Source organism: Gorilla gorilla, chromosome 18 (genome assembly GCF_029281585.2).
Source record: "Gorilla gorilla gorilla isolate KB3781 chromosome 18, NHGRI_mGorGor1-v2.1_pri, whole genome shotgun sequence".
Classification (NCBI taxonomy): domain Eukaryota; kingdom Metazoa; phylum Chordata; class Mammalia; order Primates; family Hominidae; genus Gorilla; species Gorilla gorilla.
Window position 1 is genome coordinate 28238763 of NC_073242.2, and position 19379 is coordinate 28258141.

The 19379-nt window shown below is 53.0% G+C and overlaps 1 protein-coding gene across 2 annotated transcripts in view; it reads left to right on the forward strand.

The window, feature by feature from the left end:
- Positions 1-19379, forward strand: part of SBK1 (SH3 domain binding kinase 1) — a 65277-nt gene that overhangs the window by 21520 nt on the left and 24378 nt on the right. The window contains exon 1 of one of the 2 annotated variants that reach the window (XM_031002928.3): positions 12383-13186. The exons of the other annotated variant lie outside the window; for it this stretch is intronic. The gene's annotated coding sequence lies outside the window, so the exon portion shown is untranslated. Of the gene's footprint in view, positions 1-12382; positions 13187-19379 lie in introns of those variants that run through there. 2 annotated transcript variants of the gene reach the window in all.

Sequence of the window (19379 nt, forward strand, 5' to 3'; positions counted from 1 at the left end):
TATATGTATATATGTACATACATATGTATACGTATATATGTACATATATGTATATTATATATGTACATATGTATATGTATATAATATACATACATATTTATACGTATATATGTACATATATGTATATAATATATATGTACATATGTATATGTATATAATATATGTACATATGTATATGTATATATACATATATACACATATATATATAATGTATATATATATTTGTTTGTTTCAGAGATAGGATCTCACTATGTTGCCCAGCCTGGTCTTGAACTCCTGGCCTCAGGCAGTCTTCCTGCCTTGGCCTCTCAAAATGCTGGAATTACAGGCAAGAGCCACCACGCCCAGCCCAGGACTCAATTTCTACCCCCATTCCTTGAAATGTTCAAAGAGGATCCAGCTTTAACCCCCTAAGGATGGCTGACAAGGGATGGGGCCTCAGTGGTGACTTCAGTTCCAGGTGTGGATATCCTCTATGGCCCTACTGTGAGACCCTGACAGTAACTTCATTTATTTTATTTTATTTTATTTTATTTTATTTTATTTCTGAGACAGGGTCTCACTCTGTCACACAGGCTGGAGTGCAGTGGCATAATCTTGCCTCACTGCAACCTCCACCTCCCGGATTCAAGCGATTCTCCTGGCTCAGCCTCCTGAGTAACTGGGATTATAGGCGCATGCCACCACACCCAGCTAATTTTTGTATTTTTGGTAGACATGGTGTTTTGCCATGTTGGCCAGACTGGTCTCGAACTCCTGACCTCAGGTGATCCACCTGCCTCAGCCTCCCAAAGTGCTGGGATTACAGGCATGAGCCCCCCACGCCTGGCTCCTGACAACAAGTTCAAACCAGACTCTGGGGGTAGCTACAGGTCTTGGTAGTGATCTCAGTGGCCTTAGACCCAGTGGCGACCTTGGTGACCTCAGACCTTGGTGGTGTCCTCAGACAGACCCTGGTAACAGCAGGGAGGCACCTGGCATCTCAATCCCCTCCTTCCATCCTGGCTGAGCCTCCATCTCTCCCCAGCCACTAGGATTTGAGCCATCCCCCTGGATCCACTTAATTAGCTGAGCTCATTAACTCCCACAAGACTTCTCCTCCCCTCCTAATTAAGTGACTTAATTAGGGCTTGCAGGCCCAGCTCCTCCCAGCCCCCTCCTGCTCCACCCCAGCCTGCCTCCTCCGGGCCAGCTCAGCCAAGCCTCCCTCAGCCTGGGATTGGAGCCAGGTGTGAACTGGGCCCCTCCAGCACCCAGGCCTCCACCCTGTGTCCCTCCCAGAGTCCCGGGACACCAGGACAGTGCCCCTCCCAGGCAGCAACCCAGAGTCAGGATGGAAATGGGGACAGGAGGTGGATGGAGAGAGGGATGGAATGGGGATAAAATGGAATCGGGTGGGAGGAAGAGGTAAGGCTGGCAGCTGATGGACAGGCTGGGTGGCAGGGTGGTTAGGGCCTGGACTCAGGAGCCTGCGTGGGTTCAAGTCCCAGCTAGGGTGCGCACTTCAGCAAAAGCCTCAGCCTGTCTGTGTCCCTGACAGATGATGATAGCATCCACACCCTTGGGGTGGTAGCGAGGTTTAAATGAGCTCATTTGTGTAAAAGGCTTAGAACTCAGCCTGGCACAAATCTGTGCTTGTTAAATAAGTGGCTGGGCATGAACAGAGGCCCCCTGAGGGCGAGAAGCTGGAGAAGGGGAGGGAACAGCCAGGTGGGTGTCCCAGGCAGGCTCTGGGGGGTGGCACAAATGGACCGGGCTGGGAAGAGCCATGGCCTGGGAGAGGTTAAAGGGGTAAAAAGTGGGCTGGAAGGATTCAGGCCTAGGTATCCTGTTCCTCCTCTGAGGGTGGAAGAAGCTGACCTTGTTGGTTCATTACCTATGTCCTCTGTGCCTCAGTTTCCCCATCTGGGGGAAGACCCTAGCCTTGTGAAAGTACCTGGCATATCCCAGATGCCTAATCAAAATCTAGACTCATCCCTGAGATGGGAGGTGACCCAAAAACTATTTGGAGGGAGGGGCTTAGTGAAAGTGACCTACACCTCCCCTGGGACCCAAGCGAGGAAAGTGTGCTGTGCATGCAGCAAGCTGGATGCAGGTTAGACATCAGGTGGGACTTGCCGGAGTTGAGGAGTGCAAGATCTCGACTGCAGAAAGGAGGAAGAGGTGTCTGAGCTGCCGGGTGGGCTCTGGGGAGAGATGAGTGGGCATTCGCACTGAGGGGAAGGGGAGAAGGAGCCTGAGCACCAGCTGGCTCTCAGCTCACTCAGCTCCCGTCACCCCTCAGATCTCAGGGTGGCCATGCCTTCCTCCGGGAAGCCCCCGAACTTTGTGTCTCCTCTGTACCCCGGTCTCAGTAGGAATTTTACATTTGTTGGCATGATTAGTGCAGTGTCTCCCTCACTAGTCTGGGAGCTCCTGAAGGCACGGACTGTGATTTTTAGCCAGCCCTTTTATCCCAGAGTCTTCACATTTTGGGGGCCTGGGAACAAGTGTGAATGAATGAATGAATGAATGAATGGAGTGCCTTGGCCCAGAGGTTCCTGGAGCTTGGAGGGAAAGGGGCCCCATAGGGCAGCCCAGGCAGCTATGAACCCACTGAGCCCCTCACATGGCTCCAAGAATAACCATTCTTCGAGGGCAGGGGCTAAACTCCAAGGACCCAAACCCCTGCTTGGGGTAGGCTGAGCTTCCTCTGAGAATCCCCAGCATACCCTGGGGTGCTGAGGAAATATAGTGACTGTATGGAACAGAGGAGACGGTGTTTAATTACTCTCGCATTTTTATTTATTTATTTGTTTGTTTGTTTGTTTGTTTAGAGATGGAGTCTCGCTCCATTGCCAGGCTGGAGTGCAGTGGTGAGATCTCGGCTCACTGCAATCTCTGCCTCCCGGGTTCAAGCGATTCTCCTGCCTCAGCCTCCCGAGTAGCTGAGATTACAGGTGTGCACCACCACACCCTGCTAATTTTTGTATTTTTAGTAGAGACGGGGTTTCACCATGTTGGCCAGGATGGTCTTGATCTCTTGACCTCGTGATCCGCCCGCCTCGGCCTCCCAAAATACTGGGATTACAAGTATGAGCCACCGCGCCTGACCATACTCCCACATTTTTAAACCTTTTATTTCTGGGGGGTTGTATGTGACAGAGACCAAAGTCCAACTGACTTAAGCACAAAAAGGACTTGAGTGGGTCATGTAACTGAAAAGTTCAGAGTTTCAGGCATAGCTGGATCAAGGGGATCAAACGATGACAAGGATTCTCTCTTTACCTCTCTTGGCTCTGCCGTCTGCTGTGTTGGCCTCCTCCTCTGAGGGGTTCTTCCTGCTTGCGGCAACTCCAGGCTTACATCCTACTGCTTTTCAGCGCCATAGAAAGACAGCTTCTATCCTACCAGCCTGGCTCAGGGAACAGACCAATCTCAGAAACAATTGCTAAGGCCATGGGGGTGTTATACACTGATCAGTGGGGGCTGGGTCACAAGTCCTCCCCTACAGTTGAACAAGTGAACCCCACCATTGGAACCCCTAATGGGTAGGGAAGGATGTATCAGGGAATGTGGGTTCCCAGAGGAAACGGGGGTTCTGTTACCAGGTAGAGGACAGAGGCTGTGTAACAGAGGAATATGTGGGCATCATGCCAGACCCAGCTGGTCACTGTTCTAAGTGCTAGAATTTGGTGGCAGACATGTCATTTCCCCACCCCTTCCCCACTCCGACCTGCCAGCATCCTCATCTCTTTTTCCCAGGGTCTTCTCTGGCCTCAGCCTGCTCTGCTGGCATCCAGAGTGCTGCCTCCCCTCCTCCCCACTGCCCCAGCCAGCTCTCCCCGGTGACTGACAGGCAGAGTATCAATACCCCAGCTCCTTTGCCTTTGGATGCGGTAACCCTGAGCAGTGTGTTGTACGCTGTCTCTGTGAGTTCCTCAGTGGGGTTCACCTCCCATTGCCCACGGTGGTGACTGAGTTGGTAACACGACGCTTGTCGCTGTCTTCCTGTCTCACCCACCCGACCCACCACTCCACTACGTGGGATCACCTACCAAACAAACTACTTGCTCTAGAATCCTTGTCTCAGGGTCTGTTTCTGGGAAACCCAAACTAGGACATCATGAAAGCCAGCCCCCTAGGGATGTGTTCCAGACAGCGCTTGTTTCCTGCCAAATGTCTCCGATTCCTGGGGCTGGTTTTGTTGACCCATGCCTGTGGAGGAGCTGGGATGGAGCCAGCTCTGAGAATCCTGCTTCCTTCTGGGAGTTCCAGGGGATGCCCCCTGCTCCCCCAGCACACACCCCCATGGGCATGGGCGGGGTCAGGACCCATCAGATCCTTGTTGCACAGCTTCCAGGGGCAATGGCCTCGTCCCAGTCCTAAGGCGTCCCAGCACCCAGAGCCATCGTGAGCAGGAGGTCAGGGTGGCGGGGGCCAGGGAGCCAAACTTGCTACCTAATCCTAGTGCTTCTCAGAGTGTGAGAGAGGAGGGCATTTCCAGTTGTTCTCAGACCAGGCTTTAGAAAACACAAATAATCAGGCCGGGCGCAGTGGCTCATGCCTGTAATCCCAGCACTTTGGGAGGCCATGGCGAGTGGATCACTTGAGGTCAGGAGTTCGAGAAAACAGAATCACATAGTGAAAAACTTCTTTCTTTTTCCTTCTTCTTTTTCTCCTCCTCCTTCTTTTTAAGATCCCATTTTAAAACACTTCCATGGAATAGTTTTTACTTATTTTGGAAACGGTGAAAGAATTTATACAAAACTATAAGCTGTGCACACACCTACAGCTATAATAGAAACAGTGTCAACATTTTATCACATTTATGTCAGAGTTTTTCTTTTCAGAGATAGGGTCTCAATCTGTTGCCCAGGCTGGAGTGCAGTGCCATGATCACAGCTCACTGCAGCCTTGACTTTGTGGGCCCCAGCAATCCTTCTGCCTCAGCCTACTGAGTAGCTGGAACTACAGGTGTGTGCCACCACATCCAGCTATCTTTTGTAGAGGCGGAGGTCTTACCATGTTGCCCATGCTGATCTGGAATTCCTGGCCTCAAGTGATTCTCCCACCTCAGTCTCCCAAAGTGCTGGGATTACAGGTGTGAGCCACAGCACCCGGCTCCTGTGTCAGATATTTTTAATTTTAAAAAAGATAGGGCCGGGCTTGGTAGCTCACGCCTGTGATCCCAGCACTTTGGGAAGCCAAGGCAGGCAGATCACGAAGTCAGGAGTTCAAGACCAGCTTGGCCAGCATGGTGAAACCTCATCTCTACTAAAAACACAAAAAATTAGCCAGGCACGGTGGCGTGCGCCTGTAATCCCAGCTACTCGGGAGGCTGAGGCAGGAGAATCACTTGAACCCAGGAGGCGGAGATTGCAGTGAGCCGAGATTACACCACTGCACTCCAGCCTGGGTGACAGAATGAGACTCCGTCTCAAAATAAAAAGACAAAGGATAACAGATAAAGATGAATTCCTATTATACTCCCCGCACCAGTCCTATTTCCTTGGTGCCGTCCTGAGGGGCAACGACTCTCATGATTTTAGGGCTATTCTTCTCATCACTTTTATTTTTTGTAGAGACAGGATCCCACTATGTTGCCCAGGCTGGTATCGAACTCCTGGGCTCAAGCAGATGTTCCTGTCTCAGCCTCCCAAAGTGTTGGCGCGAGCCGCCACATGCAGACCTGCCGCTGCTCTTCTTGTACGGGGTTGGCACACTTTCAGCTGCAAAAAAGCCGGAATTCCCAACTCAAAGTGGCTCCAAGTTCAAGCGGCTCAGCAGCTCCGTGATGTCACAAAGAAGCAGGTTCTTTCCCTGGGCACCGTCACACTGTTTCCCCTCATCAGTGGCTTCCTGCTGGCCATGGTCACAGAGTTGTATTTCGGCAGTGGAGAGCTCATCAGTACTTGTGCTGGGGCACTGTTTCTCACTGCAGAATGTACATTCCAAAAAGGGATGGAGAGATTCCAGGATCCATCACCCACTCCAGTGCTGCACGTCCCGGGCACCTGTGCCAACTTCCATCCGATCCATCTTGGGTTCTGTTGGACCTCTTGGTTTTCCTATCAGCAATAACTTGGCCTGTGTCTTCCAGTGGTCCCAGGGAGGAGGTTCTCCGCTACAAAAGACCATTGTGCCTGGCACAGTGGCTCACACTTGTAGTCCCAGCTACTCAGGATGCTGAGGCGGGAGGATCTCTTGAGCCCAGGAGTTCAGAACCAACCTGGGCAATAGAGCGAGACCCCTTCTGAAAAAATAAAAAAATCACAGGCCAGGCACCGTGGCTCACGCCTGTAATCCCAGCACTTTGGGAGGCCAAGGCTGGTGGATCACCTGAGGTCAGGAGTTCGAGACCAGCCTGGCCAACATGGTGAAACCCCATCTCTACTAAAAATATGAAAATTAGCCAGGCATGCTGGCACGCACCTTTAATCCCAGCTACTTGGGAGGCTGAGGCAGAGGAATCACTTGAACCCAAGAGATGGAGGTTGCCAAGATCACGCCACTGTACTCCAGCCTGGGCGACAAGGTGAGACTCCATCTCAACAACAACAACAACAAATCATAAATGTGGACCAACAAGCCAGGAATGCCTTCTCTCTGTCATGACTGGAGACACAAGGAATCAAGAGCATCACAGGACATGCTGGGGAAATCCCCAAATGCCATCAGTTTCCCAAAGCCTGGAGTCTATCAGTATGGCCAACTGAACACAGTGGCTCATGCCTGTAATCCCAGCACTTTGGGAGGCCAAGGCAGGCAGATCACCTGAGGTCAGGATGGCCAACATGGTGCAACCCTGTCGCTACTAAAAATACAAAAATTGCTGGGCGTGGTGGCAGGAGCCTATAGTACCAGCTACCTGGGAGGCTGAGGCAGGAGAATTGCTTGAAGCCGAGAGGTGGAGGTTGCAGTGAGCCGAGATCGCACCATTGCATTCCAGCCTGGGGGAGAAGAGCAAGACTACATCTCAAGAAATAAATAAATAAATAAAACTAAATACATAAATAAAAATTAAATTAAAAAAAGAAAAGAAAAGAGACTGGACTAGGTAGCTCACGCCTGTCATCCCAGCACTTTGGGAGGCCGAGGCGGGCAGATCACCCAAAGTCAGGAGTTTGAGACCAGCCTGACCAATATGGTGAAACCCCATCTCTACTAAAAATACAAAAAAAAAAAAAAAAAAAAAATTAGCTGGGCATGGTGGCACGTGCCTGTAATCCCAGCTACTTGGGAGGCTGAGGCAAGAGAACTGCTTGAACCTGGGAGGCGGAGGCTGCAGTGAGCCAAGATTGTGCCATTGCTCTCCAGCCTGGGTGACAGAGCAAGACTCCATCTCAAAAAAAAAAAAAAAAAAAAGAAGAAAGAAGGAAAATAAAATCATGGCTAAGTTTTTTCTTTGTGTTCCGCTATCCAAATTATACCCATCAAGACCCTCTCTGGAGAGGTGGCACCTTTGAGCTGGCAAGAGTGGCTTATCCCTAGGCGTCAGCGACAAAGGACTGCACCATTGCAGGCTGCTACTTCTTTTTTTGTTTTTGTTTGTTTGTTTTTGGTTTTGTTTGCTTTGTTTTGAAAGACAGAGTTTCACTCCGTTGCTCAGACTGGAGCGCAATGGCACAATCTTGGCTCATGGCAACCTCTGCCTCTCCAGTTCAAGTGATTCTTGGGCCTCAGCTTCCCGAGTAGCTGAGACTACAGGTGCGTGCCACCATGCCCAGCTAATTTTTGTATTTTTAGTAGAGATGGGGTTTCGCCATGTTGGCCCAGGCTGGTCTTGAACTCCCAAACTCAGGTGATCTGCCCACCTTGGCCTCCCAAAGTCACCACTTCTGTGCCTCTCTTCAGATGTGTTGTGTTGGTTCCATCCTCTGAGAAGCAGGCAAGGTGGGCCAGATGTGCAAACGATTTATTGAGGAAAACCCTTGGGAGGGACCAAGAAGGAGGGAGGAAGAGGAAGCTGGGAAGATCATCAGACTGTACTAGATCTAACATGTGGAAAAGAGAGACAGAAGGAAGGATGATGGGAGAGGAAGAGTCTTCAACTGCAGTGCAGTGAGAAAGTTTTTACAAAGTCAAGGGGGAGTCCTTGATCCAAAGCTGCCCGTTCGAGGAGTCCTGTGTCTCCACGAACAGACGCGCCTTAGTTCTTTGGCTGGGATCAGCTCGTGGGAAGCAAACCAGAGCCTTCCTGTGTGAACCACAGATGGGTTTCACAGCTGCTGCCCTTGGTCAATGACTTTTCCTGAAGTCAGAGGTCTGAATGGCACATTTTCAGGGCTGTCACCTTCCATCCCTTGCACTACTCAGCTCTACCATGGATCCTGTGAGCCTCTCTTTCTATGGGAAAACTTTGAAGAGGGAGATTAGTGGAACATGCTAGAGCCCCCGCCTCCTTGCTGCAGTTATCGAGAGGCCATAACCAGCACTTGTTCTTTCTTTCTTCACTATCCATTCTAAATTATCCACACTCTCCACCGTCGCCTTGGCAGGCCTTGGTGGGTTACCTGGTGATGTGACCCGACCCTTCAGTCCTGAGGGACCTAAATTATTGGTTATTGTAACCCATGGATCACTGGATTCCCATATATTCCTCCTTGTCCTCCCACTGTAAAAGCAGCCCTGCCCTCTCTGCTGACCAGGGTCAGTTAGTGCAGCCATGCTGGTGCCCTCTCTTCTCACCTGCTGGTCCCAGAACACATGGAGTCCAAAGTTTCCCAGCCCCGGCCATAGCTTAAATTTAATGGGACTCATGCTGTGTCCCCCGGCTAGAGTATACCCTCTTTGGGGACCAGGACTTCCCTCCCTGTAGAACTGAGAGGGAGTCGGGAGGGGGACTTAATTACCCACAATGCATGCCAGCAAACCTTCACTAACTGCACTATGGGTAATCAAAGCCCCAGATAAGGAATCAGGGAAGGTTTCCGCAGAAGGTGGCCTTGAACTGGGCAACCCTTGATAACTGTGGCTAGGGGCACTGCGAAGCTTGATTTGACTCCTCCCCTCTCTAGGTCTGTTTCCTCCTCTGCAAAAAGAGGAAAGTGCTCTCTAAGTGCTAACATTCTGAGACTCAGCTTTTAGACACAGGAAGATGTTTTCTTCCTGCTTTCTCCCTCTCCAGCCCCCTCTTCTGCACACCCAATAACTCAAATCCCTCTATTAGTTTATTTACGGCACTAAGGTCTTGGAGAGGATTAGAACAAAGTTAGGATGAAATCTGAAACTCCTCTACGTTGGCAGGACAAGGAGTGTGGGAGAGGAAGGGAAGACACAGAGTTCTTAGAAGAGAACTTGTTTGGAAAACAAGGAGGAAGGGAAAGGTGTTCCAGACAGAGGAAACCGAGTAGACAAAGGCGTGGAGGTATCAAAAGCAGATGTCAGGCCGGGTGAGGTGGTTCACACCTGTAATCCCAGCACTTTGGGAGGCTGAGGTGGACAGCTCACCTGAGGTCGGGAGTTCAAGACCAGCCTGGCCAACAGTGGCAAAACCCCGTCTCTACTAAAAATACAAAAATTAGCCAGGCGTGGTGGTACACACCTGTAATCCCAACTACTTGGGAGGCTGAGGCAGGAGAATCACTTGAACCCGGGAGACGGAGGCTGCAGTGAGCCAAGATTGTGCCATTGCACTCCAGCCTGGGCAATAAGAGTGAAACTCCATCTCAGAAAAAAAAAAAACAAAAACAAACAGATGTCAGGGCTGGGCGCAGTGGCTCACACTCGCAATCCCAGTGCTTTGGGAGGCTGAGGTGGATGGAAGGCTTAAGCTCAGGAGTTCAAGACCAGCCTGGGCAACATGGCAAAACCCCATCTCTACAAAAAATACAAAAATTAGCTGAGCCTGGTGGTGCACACCTGTAGTCCTAGTTACTTAGGGTGCTGAGGCGGGAGGATCACTTGATCCCAGGAGGTTGAGGCTGTAGTGAGCCATGATTGCACCACTACAGTCCAACCTTGGTGACAAAGTGAGACCCTGTCTCAAAAAAAAAAAAAAAGACAGAGGCAGATGTCCTAGAATAGCGTGGCTGAGGTCAAGGCCGAATGGAGAAGAGAGGTCCTTTGTAGGGGAATGGAGAGCAGGCTCTAAATGTTAAGGGCTTTGAATGCCAGGATAAGTAAGGTTAGACTTTACCCTGATGGTACACAGGAAGTCCTTGGCAGTTTTATGTAAGACAGCAACCCAACCCCATTTGTATTTTACAGACCTGATGATCCCAAAGGATTTGGATTCTAGAAAAAAGACAATCACCAGGCACGGTGGCTCATGCCTGTAATCCTAGCACTTTGGGAGGCTGAGGCGGGTGGATCACTTGAAGTCAGGAGTTTGAGACCAGCCTGGCCAACATGATGAAACCCTGTCTGTAGTAAAAATACAAAAATTAGCCAGGCATAGTGGCACACGCCTGTAATTCCAGCTACTCAGGAGGCTGAGCCAGGAGAATCACTTGAACCCCGCAGGCAGAGGTTGCGGTGAGGCAAGATCGTGCCATTGCACTCCAGGCTGGGCAGCAGAGCAAGACTCTGTCAAAAAAAGAAGGAAGGTAGGAAGGCAGGAAGGAAGGAAGGAAGAGAGGAAGGAAGGAAGGGCGGGGAGAGAAAAAGAAAGAAAGGAGAAGAGAAGAAAAGAAAAGAGAAAAAAGACAATCTAGACAGAGGCAGGAGGCCGACAAGTTAAGAACTGAAACAATATTCTCAATGGTAGAGGTTGCCAACCTATGGTCTGGGGGCCAGATTTGTCTGCAAAGTGTGTTTCATTTGGCCCATTCAATATTTCCGAATTTTGGGAATTCGTTTCAAACATTTAAAAGTTGGAAGATTTCTGGATTTCCTGCTTCTCTTTGAATATCATCCAGCCACGCACAGCCCACGATGTCTCCAGTTCCCCTCTTCTCCACCCTCTCTATCACTTTACATGCGACCCCAGTCGCTCATGTCTGCGCCTGTAGGTACTTGCATTTGCAATCCCTGGCTCCTAAAGCTCTGGAAACAGTCGGGAGTGGCTGGGAGGATTACGCTGGGTTGAGAAAACAGCCTGATCAAAAACTTAGAAGAAATAGGGGCAGTCATAAAAAAATGATGAGTTCATGTCCTTTGTAGGGACATGGATGAAGCTGGAAACCATCATTCTCAGCAAACTATCGCAAGGACAAAAAACCAAACACCGCATGTTCTCACTCATAGGTGGGAATTGAACAAAGAGAAGACATGGACACAGGAAGGGGAACATCACACACCAGGGACTGTTGTGGGGTGGGGGGAAGGGAGAGGGATAGCATTAGGAGATATACCTAATGCTAAATGACGAGTTAATGGGTGCAGCACACCAACATGGCACACGTATACATACGTAACAAACCTGCATGTTGTGCATATGTACCCTAAAACTTAAAGTATAATAATAATTAAAAAAATAATAAAAAAGAAATGCTTTTGAAGCTTGAAGCTAAAAAAACAAAAAAAAAGAAAGAAATAGGGAAGGCGTCCTACGGGGGCTTTCTCACTAGGGGAAGAGTGAGCTGCAGGGAGGAGAAAGAACAGGGCCTGGAAGGACGAGCTGTCCCTATCTCATCTCTGTCCCCATCCACCCACTTCATCCAGGCCACCAATTTCCGGTTATCAAACAGACAATGCAACATCCCTTACACCTGCTGTACCTCTGCCTAGAATCTCCTTTCTTCCCTTCTATCCGGCGAGCAGTTCCTCCCAGCTGCACTCCTGGACTAGTCACTGCCTATTTGCAGCAGGGATCGCAAAGGCGACCTCAGTTGGATAGGGCATCCACCCAGGCCCAAGTTTATGACCTCTTCCCCAAGAAGACTGTGAGTTCTCTGAGGTCTCGCTGGAAATAGGATGCATGGATGGATGGATGGATGGATGGACGGACGGATGGATGGATGGATGGAAGCGCAGGCAGGCAGGCGGAGGAACAGGCGGACGCATGGATGAATGAAATGCATATCCGAATGCAGAACCTGGATTTGTTTTCCCTCCTTCAAACAGACACAGGCTCCGCCCCACTAGCACAGACCGGGACAGTCTGGGGCAGTCTCGTCCCGCAGGGCCCAGAAAGCTGGACCAGGTGACCCTCTCAGACTCCCCCGAGTCCTCTGTAACCTCGTTCTCGCCCCCTCGTGGGCTCTGACCTAGAAAAGGAGTGAGGTGGGTGGGGGTTGGGGGGTGGGAGCCAGCTCGGGAGCCACCGGCGCTAGGACCCAGCGCGGCCGGAAGGGGGTGGGGGCGCCGCGCGGGGAGAATCTGCGCTCCGCGGCGCGCGGCGGGAGGGCGGGCGCGCGGCGGGTGAGCGCGCTTGCGCGAGGGCGCGCGCCGAGCGGGACGGACAAAGGGGCGGGCGGCGGCGCGCGAGCCGGAGGGCGGAGCCGCGGGCCGGGCGGGCAGGTGCGCGCTGGCTGGAGGGCGGAGCCGCGATGCCGCGATGGAGCGCAGCCCGGGCGGGCGCCGGGGCCGGGGCCCGAGCGCCAGGCGGAGCGCGAGCTGGAGCCGCAGCCGGAGCCCGGGCCAGGCCGGGGGCCGGGAGCGCAGGGCCGGGCTGCTCGTAGCGGCGGCGACCGAGCCCCCCAGCGGCTGAGGGGCTTCCAGCGCCCGCCGGTGGCCGGGACCCAGTAAAGCCCTCGCAGCCGAGGAGTGCGGGGAGCCCCCTTCCACATCCAGGATCCGGCGAGCCTCGGGGAAGAGGGGGGGCCCTCCCGGATCCGACACCGAGCGACTCCCCTGCGGGGAAAGCGGAGACTTCCTCGGTATTTAGAAGACAGCAAGCCCCCTACGGCACCGCAAGGACTCCCCCTCCTCAGTCTGGGCCCCCCCAAGACCTAGAACGCAGTGCCCCCAGGCCGGGATTGCGAGAACCCCCTCCCAAGATCCGGTCATTACAACTCCACACCTCAAGACAAGAAGACCAAGCTCAGAACGCCCCTAGGTCAGGGGCTCCCAATTCCCCCCAACTCCGGTACATAGAAATCCCAAATCTTGGCAGCCGGGGACAGCAAGAGACACTCTCACCAGCAAGAAGCCTCGGGGATCCCCCCCCCTAAAGCTCCAGGACTTGGGCGACTGAGCCCCTGGCGGCACCGCTTGCACCCCGGTCCATGGTCGTGGCGCCCTGAGCCCCCGGGGCCGGGCAGACGAAGACCGCGACGGCGCCCAGGCCCCCTGCCGCGGCGTCCCCGCGGCCCCAGCCCAGGTAAGCCGGGCCCAGGTGAGGGGCGGCAGGTGAGTGGCCACCGAGGTCCCCATAGCCCTGCAGGTGGGGAAGGAAGTATCGGGTTACGCGCTCCCCCTTCCCCAGCGTCGCCATGGAGCCGAGGCTGAAGGACGTCTCTTTGTGTCTCGCTTGGAGGAGCCGCCCCCTCCTCCTCTCCCTTCCCCCACCCCACTCCCTAGCCTTGAGGCTCGGGCGCAGCACCCTGGCCCCACGGGGGAGTGGTGGTGGAGCCCGTTGTGCCATGGAGAGGGGGGAAGAGGGCGGAGAGTCCCCCCCAAAAGCTGCGAGCCTGGAGGTTGGACCCCAGGTCCTTGGAGTGTGAATACCCCTCCCCCACGGCCAAGCTGAGCTTCTAGTGAAGTCCCCCCGAGAGGGGAAAATTTGGGGGTGCCCACAGGTGAGGGGGGCTGCCTTATGTGGCCCTGGGTGATGGCTGGGGCTTCGGGTGTGTGTCTTTGTCTGTGAGAGTGCGGGGAAGGGGTGTGTTTGAGCGGATGAATGGGAATCGCATCTTCCCTGTGACTCTGCTGCCCGACCCAGGCCACACTGGCGGTCTTTACCTAGACCATACTTTGTACTCCCTGTGGGACAGGGATGGAGTAAGTACCCCCCAAAGTGAGGCGCTAGTTTCTGGGGAGGAGAGGTAGCCTAGATGAAGAAGCCATTTCAGGTCAGGGCACCGTTCTGTTCCCATTTGTCCCAGGGACAGCAACCCAAGTCTTTCCCTTCCCCTCCTAACCTGGAGAACACCCAGGTTAAACCAAGGGTTGGCTCAATGTGTCCCAGACAACCAAGGGCCAATTCCAGGGTCTCACTGTGGCTTTCCAGGTGGTATACACGGCCGTACCCCAGCCTGGCCCTCAGTGAGGTCCTGAACCCCAGGCTCTACCGCATATGGGGAAGCCGAGAGACCCTAGGGGACATTGTACCCTGAAATCCTGAATCAGATCCTGAGAAGGGGCTGGACTGCATGGAAGGAACACACTCTGGGCTGCTGGGAGTTCCTCTCATCTCTTCTCTCTGAGCCTTCTGCAGACAAGCAGTGATGCTGGACCCATTTGATAGGTGCACAAACTGAGGCTCGGGAAGGCGGGACCCAGGATACAGCTAGCCCTGCCAGTAGCTCCTTCACTTATTCATTCAACAAACCTGTCGCCAATGTCTGTGATGGACCATGCGCTACAGTCAGGGTCCTTTTCCCCACTTCATTCCTATCTCCTTTCTTGATGTCTCCTGATCATCAGACCCCTGGGCACGTCCCATTGGGCCTGTTGAAGTGGACTGGGCCAGGTCCAGCTGAGAGATTCTTGACCCTACACCTGAAGCACCTGATCCCTGTCCTGCTACAGCCTTGGGAGCCCTGAGCCTGGGTGGCTGACTCCTCATCTCCCACCTTCCCAGCACCAAGTGCCCCCACCCCCACCTGCTGCTGGCACTGACCCAAGGGTGAGGATGTGACCAGCTGGAGACGAGGGTAGGGGGCACTTGATGCGGGCAGACCTCTGGCAGCCTCTCCTGCCAATTTCAGGACAGTTGAGGCAGCCACCTTCAGCACAGGCTGTGGGGGAATCAGGTGCCCTGAAGACTGAGTGACCTTGGGCAAGCACGTGGCCCTTCCCAGAGAAAATGACAGAGAGTGAGCCTCTCTGCAGCTTGAAGGGTGGATGGAGATCGAAATTGGGCAGGACAAGCATCCAGGTTTGCTCTACCCATTGCTGAAGGAGTTCATTTCCCCCCAGTGGGGGTTCCCAGAAGCCCAGGGCTTTGTCACACACCCCACAGGCAAGGCAGTGGAACCAGAGGCTGAAGAGCAGAAATTTGAGTCACTGTGTCCAGGGCAAACTGTGAGGAGGCCAGAGGAGGACAAGGAGCAAGACCTGCCCTCCTCACTAACCTGCAGTGGCTCTCCATTGAGTCCAGAATCAAGTCGCTGAGTCCAGATAGTCTCTGGACTGCAGCCTGGCCCTAAACCACCTCTCCTAGCGCATCTCCTCCGTGTCCTCTAATTCTCTGCCTCCGTCACGTGCTCTTCCCCTGACCTGAAAAGCCCCACTCTAGGATGGCTCCGGAGCCATTTTCTGCCTCCACCTCCCTTTTTGAGCTGACCTGAGCTGGCACGTAGTAGAGAGCTGAATTTGATTGGTTGGTGGTTTGGTGGCTTGGAGGTAGTGGCGTGTGTCTACATGTGCAGTGAGAGTTTGTCTCCACATCTAGACTCAGCTCCAGGAGATGGGAACCAGGTTTGTCTCGTCCATACTGCATCAGCATTGTCTAATTCAGAGCCCAGCATATGGTAGGGCACGTGCTGTAAAATACAGCCTATAGACGATTTTTGTTGGTCCAGTGTATTTTACATGTTTGTCTTTGTTGTGAGTGCTTAAAAAAAGTCGGGGGGAGGCAATTTCACATACAAAAGCTGATTTTTGGATCTTCTTGAAAAATCAGATGATGTGGCAACCCCAGGCCACAGCGGGAGAATGACCACCTTCTTTAGACAGGGCCCTTGCCTTCCAGTCCACCCCCAGGCAGCCCATTCGCTCCCTTAGGTCACCTCCTGGCCCCCGATGCTGGCATCTGGGTTTGCAGGCCCAGAAAAATCTTTTTTTTTTTTTTTTTTTTGAGGCAGAGTTTCACTTTTGTCGCCCGGGCTGGAGTGTAATGGCGAGATCTCGGCTCGCTGCAACCTCCAGTCCCTGGGTTCAAGTGATTCTCCTGACTCAGTCTCCTGAGTAGCTGAGATTACAGACGCCCACCACCACATCCAACTAATTTTTTTTTTTTTTTTTAGACAGAGTCTCGCTCTGTTGCCCAGGCTGAAGTGTCGTGGCGCAATCTCGGCTCGCTGCAACCTCCACCTCCCGGGTTCAAGCAATTCTCTGCCTCAGCCTCCCGAGTAGCTGGGATTACAGGCACCCGCCACCATGCCTGGCTAATTTTTTGTATTTTTAGTAGAGACGGGGTTTCACCATCTTGGCCAGGCTGGTCTTGAACTCCTGACCTCGTGATCCACCCGCCTCGGCCTCCCAAAGTGCTGAGATTACAAGTGTAAGCCACCACACCCGGCCACACCCAACTAATTTTTGTATTTTCGGTAGAGACGAGGTTTCACCATGTTGGCCAGACTGGTCTCGAACACCTGACCTCAGGTGATCCACCTGCCTTGGCCTCCCAAAATGCTGAGATTACAGCCACCACGCACAGCCCAAAAAATCTTTGTTCAGTGGGCAACCTTCGTCTGTGTGTGTTCTGCACTCATGGGTGTTCCCTCCCACCCCCATGGTCAAGTTAGAACGTGCACAGAATAGTGTCCATCCAGGGTCTTAAGGGCTATGTGGTGAAGTGAACCTGAACTTCTCCAGCCTGGTTCCACTTTCCACTCTTGATCCCATCTTGCACTCTTACCCCTGAACTAGTGACATCCAGCAACCAAAAACCTGTTTTCTCTGTCCCACTTGCCCCATGTGTCCCAGGGACAGCAAACCCGAGTCCTTCCCTTCCCCTCCTGACCTGATTCTAGGTGCAGGTCTTGCTCAGGACTCTTGGGGCAGGGCTGCTGTCCAGGGTTCCGTTCACCCCTCTGTCCACAGAAGAACTGGATGAAAGCTTCTTGTAGCTGTAAGTTTCTTCCTTCTAACTTTCTAGGACTAAGTCCAAGCTGGTCTAAGTTTTGGTCAGGCAGGAGAGCTGGGGGCCTAATTATAGGAGTAACTAAAAAATATTGGTCAGGTGTGGTGGCTCACACCTGTAATCCCACCACTTTGGGAGGCTGAGACAGGCGGATCATTTGAGGTCAGGAGTTTGCGACCAGCCTGGCCAACATGGTGAAACCCTGTCTCTACTAAAAATACAAAAAATTAGCCAGGTGCGGTGGCATATTCCTGTAATCCCTGCTACTAGGGAGGCTGAGGCAGGAGAATTGGTTGAACCCAGGTGACAGAGGTTGCAGTGAGCCGAGATTGTGCCACTGCACTCCAGCCTGGGTGACAGACTGAGAGTCCGTCTCAAAAAAAAAGAAACAAAAGTTGACATTTCCTGAACAGAAATGAAACTGATGGGCATTGTGGAGTAGCTGGGCCAGGGGCCAGCAGCAGGCCCCTGTCACTGGGCACAGCTCTAGAAGGGAGTGCACCCTTTTTCTGAACACAGGTCTCCAGCAACCTGAGGTCAAAGCAGATACCAGAGCACCATGGAGGAGAGCTCAGGCTCTGGACTCTGCCTGGGCTTGAAGCTCACTGAGATGCTGTGTGACCTTCAGCAAGGCACTTACCCTTTCTGGGCCTCAGTGCCCTCATCTATAAAAGAGGGATAATACTATCTTGTAGGATCATCAGGGGGATTAAGCAGGCTAAAGAATGAAAGGGACCTAGGACAGGGTATCCCATATCAAAAATGCTCACTAACTATTGGCCCTTATTAAATGGGGCGTCGGCAGGTGGGTGACTGAGCCTCCACAGTTACTCTTCCTTGGGAGCTGGTCTAGGGAGGCAGAGGCTTCTGGTTCTGTCCTCAAGAAAGGGAAGGGGTCTCTGGGAGGCAGGATAGCATTGTGAAGTGGAGCTTGCCCCTGCCCCAGGTGTGGGTGAGGGCGGAGGCCCTTCCTGAGCCTCTCCTAGCACTCTGCCTGAGGGCTGGGACCGTGGTTTTGTGGGTAAAGCCCTCCTCCTTCCCAGCCTATGCTTTCCACGTGAGGCGCCTGCTGCCTTCTGCTGGAGAGTTTCCTGGAGACTTTCTGCCCCAGAAGGATGGGCCCCAGGCCAAAGTCTTCCCCAAACCACCCCTCCCCTGGCTCGCCTCCTGCTCCCCCTTTCAGGTCTCAGGAAGGGGTGGCAGCTAGGCCTGGAAAGGCCAGTTAAAGTCCCCTCTCCTCCCCAGCCACCCTCCCATCGCCCCACCATTGCTTGGCCATACCTGGAGAGAGGACAGGTCCAGCTCAGCCCCACCTTGGGAAACCATGTAATGTCAGGATTGGAGAGGAAGCAGTGGAACATCTCCTAGTGTCAAGTGCTCAGTGCTGGACGGCGTTTTCTCATTTAGCCCTGAGGACAGCACCACGTTAACCCCAGAGTCAGGATTTGCACCCAGCTGTGTGGGCCACCAAAGGTTTGTGTGAAGCCAGTGTCTGAGTGCCCAGGTTTGAAGCCCACCTCCACCATTCTCTGGCTGCGTGACCTTGAGCAGGTCAGTTGTCTCCTGGGCCTCAGTTTCCTCTGACGTAGAATGGAGACAATAATAGCTGCCACTTCCTAAAGTTGTTGTGAGGATTAAGTGGATCTGTTGCAGATGAAGCGCTTGAGCAGGGCCTGCTGCTTAAGTGTTTGCTCTGGCCTTCCCTGCCAGGGTATGCAAATGAGCTGATCCAGGCCCAGGGAACTGCTATGATCTCCCACTGCACTAGCACTCCTTCCTTATGGCTTTAGGCAACCACCAGAGGGGCAGAGGATGTTCCAACTGCCTCTGGGCTTTGGGATGGCCCCAAGGGGCTGGGAGACAGGGCAGGGGTGGGGCTGGAGGGGACCATCCTCCTCCTCCTGATCTGGGCCCAGAGAGGCTGTATAGCACTGGGCCCCCACTGCCTCCAGGGCAGCTTTTCTGGGTTTGTTAGGGTCCCCCACCATAGCCAGAAGGGGTTTACCTATCCATGAGCATAATTTGTGACTTTCTGAGCCAGGGCTCAAGGCCTTGCAGAGAGGAGACTTTTCCACCTTGGGAGCTCAGGTGCCTGCCAGCCCTGACCCTTGGTGTCTCCAGGAGGCACAATGGGGCCCACAGATAACACAGCTTAGTGGTAAAAAACGCAATCCCTAGATTCAGCTGGGTGACCTTGGACAAGGTGCTTAATCTCTCTGTGCCTCAGGTCCCTCATCTGTAAAAAAGGGGGATGATATTAGTACTTGCCTCTTAGGGTCATTGTGAGGAGTAAGAGAATGAATGTAAAGTGCCGTGAATGGCACCCAGTACCCATTAAGGGTTTGTTGTTCATATAAGTCCTCAAAGCCCTGAGCAGAAAGGGAAAGGTAGCCCCATCTTTACAGATGGAAAAACTGGAGGTGTATGGGTGAAGCTGTTTCCTCAAGATTCCGTAGCTGGGATTTAGGGAAGAGTCTGCCTCCCTTGATACCATTCACACATGGTCCACAAGCCAAGGCCAGTCAAATGGACCTGATGGGAACTC